Source organism: Notamacropus eugenii, chromosome 2 (assembly GCF_028372415.1).
Source record: "Notamacropus eugenii isolate mMacEug1 chromosome 2, mMacEug1.pri_v2, whole genome shotgun sequence".
In the NCBI taxonomy this organism is placed as follows: Eukaryota; Metazoa; Chordata; class Mammalia; order Diprotodontia; family Macropodidae; genus Notamacropus; species Notamacropus eugenii.
The window spans coordinates 315,698,070-315,701,589 of NC_092873.1; the positions used below are offsets into that span (position 1 = coordinate 315,698,070).

General features: G+C 36.6%; 1 pseudogene; it reads right to left on the reverse strand.

Annotated features, from left to right (window-relative positions):
• Positions 1 to 474: 474 nt before the first annotated feature.
• LOC140523967 (rRNA-processing protein FCF1 homolog pseudogene) lies at positions 475 to 1,018 on the reverse strand (annotated as a pseudogene).
• Between the last annotated feature and the right edge of the window lie 2,502 nt (positions 1,019 to 3,520).

Consider the following 3,520-nt stretch of genomic DNA (forward strand, 5'->3'; position numbering starts at 1 on the left):
ACATTAACTTGTATAATTATCAATGGAGTGTTTCCTCATACTTCTAATACAAACTAGAAACTACTGCTTAGAAGTTTGAAATATATGTCCTAAGATATCTTCAAGAAATATTTCTTACATCTAGTGGCAGCTTCAATATTTTCCTCATTTATATGTTTATTCCCAATATAGTAAAGTTGTATATAGCAGCAAATTCTACAATAGGGACAGAGGCAAAGGAAGAAAGTCCATGGAAGTATTTAAAGCCCATTATCCAGCAGTGAAAAAGAATGAGACAATAAGAATAACTGAGTCTATAGAAATGTGCAATAAATCTGATTTGTGTATAAATTAATTGAGTTTTTCATTGATACAAAAATTATTTCAGAACAGGATAAAAAAGCAAATCTCTGTAACCCCAATATGACAAGTAATGGACCAGAATGGCATTTTGCAGACTGGAATCACAGGAAGTACAGTCTCTTGAAGTTACACTCAAGGTGCTCCATAATCATCTGGCATTCTCTTGATGTTATACCCATGGTTAGAAATGTACATGATGGGAACTCCCAGGATCTTCTGGATTCTTCACTTAAGGTCTCAATCAACTCTAGCCACAAAGTAACACGTGCTAAGTGACCCTCTGGACTAAGCAATCATCTGCATATGTTCTTTCGTGCGAGCATGGTAGTCGTTCAAATTGTGGGCCCTTGGCAATCCTCAGGGCTACTCAGTACTTCTGTCCCAGTTTTTCATTTTCAGCCATTACACAGTCAGTTATGCAGGGAATGCACTTGGCATACAGACAATCCATCATTGACTTCACTAAGTCCAACTTGGCTTTGATGGAGAAGTTGATAAAGTTGGTATCAACCAGGATGTAGTAAGGGGGTCCCAACTGTGTGTTTTATTGGAAGAACAAGCAGGATGGGTGCTGGGGAACTTCTCTTTCTTTGAGAGCAGTGGGATCTTTCTTCTCTTTCTTTTTTGGCTTTAATTGATCTTTTTCTTTTAATCTCTCATCTTGTAAACTAAGCATATTTCCTTGCTTCCTTTTGTTTCCCCATGTTACTAGATGCCTTCACAGTCCAATGTCTCAAATTTATCTAATTCTGAGAGGGGTAGGTTAAGGTCCCCCACTAATATAGTTTTCCTATGTATTTTTTCCTGTAACTTCCTTAACTTATCCTCTAAGAACTTGAATGCTATATCACTTCATTCATATATGTTGAGTAATGATATTATTTTATTGTCTGTGGTACATTTTAGTAGGTAGTAGTTTCTTTCCACATCTGTTTTAATCAGGTCTATTTTTCATTTTACTTTGTCTGAGGTCAGGATTGCTATCCATGCTTTTTTACTTCAGCTGAAGCATACTATTTACTACTCCAGTAAAAACCTTTACTCTATGTGCATCCCTCTGCTTCAAATGTGTTTCTTGTGTTAAACAACAGCGTACTGTAGGATTATGGTTTTTAATCCACTCTGTTACCAACTTCCATTTTATGAGAGAGTTCATCCCATTCACATTCACAATTATTGTTACTATCCATGTCTTTCTCTCCATCCTATTTTCCCCCTATTTATGCTTTTCTCTCTCCTTTTCCCTTTTGCTCCTCACTAGATATTTGCTTTTAACTACTACCTCCTTTAGTACTCCCTCCCTTTGTTTTCTCTTCTTCCCTACTACTTCCTACCTCCCTCCTATCCATCCCTCCCTTTTCTTTCCCCTTTCCCCTCACTCTCCTTATAGGGTAAGTTAGATTTCTATATCAAACTAAGTATGCTATTCCCTCTTTGAGTCAAATACAATGAAAGTAAGATTTAAACAATGCTGATCTCCCTTCCTTCTTTTCTTCTACTATAATAGGTATTTTCACCTCTTCATGTGATGTAATTTACCCTTTTCTGCCTCCTCCTTTCCTCTTCTTCCAATGCAATTCGTTTTCACCACTTAGATTTTTTTTATCATCACATCAAAGGCAGCTTACACCCACACACTTGGTCCATGTCTATCCCTTCTAAATGTCATAATAAAGATATAGTACTTAAGAATTATAAGTATCATCTTCCCATGTAACAATATAAACAGTTTACCCTTATTGAATAAGATTTTATTTCTTTACTGTTTACCTTTTAAGGTCTCTCTTGAGTCTTGTATTTAAAGATCAAATTTTCTGTTGATTCCTGGTCTTTTCATAAGAAAATGTTGGAAGTCCCTTATTTCATTGAATGTCCATTTCCTCTGCAGAAAGATTATGCTCAGTTTTGCTAAGTAGTTGATCCTTGGTTGTAAGTCATACTTCTTTGCCTCCTGGAATATCGTATTCCAAGCCCTCTGTTCTTTTTTTGTAGAAGCTATAAGGTCCTGTATGATCCTGACTGTGGTTGCATGATATTCCAGTTGTCTTTCTGGCTGCTTATAGCCTGACCTAATAACTCTGGAGTTTGGCTACAATATTCCTTGGAGCTTTCAATTTGTGATCTCTTTCAGGAGGTGATTGGTGGATTTTTTTAAATGACTCTTTTGTCCTCTGGTTCTAGGACTTCAGGGAAGTTTTCTTCAATGATTTTTTTGAATGATGCTGTCTAAGCTCTTTTTTGATCATGACTTTCAGGTAGATCAAAAATTCTTAAATTTTCTCTCCTGGATCTATTTTCCAGGTCAATTGTTTTTTTCAGTGAGGTATTTTATATTTTCGTCTATTTTTTCATTATTTTGATTTTGTTTAACTGATTCTTGACGTCTTGACTTCTCATAGACTTACTTTCCCTATTTTAATTTTCAACAAATTGTTTTCTTCAATCAGCTTTTGTACCACTTTTTCCATTTGCCAATTCTACTTTTCAAGGAGTTCTCTTCAGTGAGTTATTATGCCTCATTTTCTGTTTTGTCAATTCTACTTTTATGGTTTTGTTTTCTCTTTGTACTTCTCCAAATTTAGAAAATTTTATTTCTTAAGGACTTATTTGCTATAGTCAATTAATGTCTTTCCTTTTCCAAGCTGTTGACTCTCTCTTGCATACTTTTGCATACTCTTTTGAATTTCTTTTCCCAGTTTTTCTTCTCTCTCATTTGACTTTGAAAATCCTTCCTGAGCTCTTCTAAGAAGGCTTTTTGTGCTTGAGACCAGTTCATATTCCCTCTGAGATTTTAGATGTGATTATACTGGCAACGTCATCCTCTTCCAAATTTGTATTTTGATCTTCCTTATCACCATAATAATTGTTTTAGTGTTGCTGCTTTTTGCTCATGAGGTTTGCATTTTTCCTGACTTTTCAAGTTGATCTCTGCTTCTGGGCACAAGGGGTGCTGTCTCAAACTTCCTGGCTTTGTGTGCTGGATTCTCAGTTACTGGTAACTGGAGGCTGTAGGGAATCTGCTAGCTTGGTTGATGTTGAGCTGAAGCTGCCGGTTGTCACTAGTGTGTGCTGAGGCTAGGTGTGTTTTTTCTGTCTTTGCCTGGGGCTACACTAAAGCTCAGAAGGTGGGGTAGAGGGCTCTGACTATTGGAGGATCCCTGATCACCCAGAGCTGCCC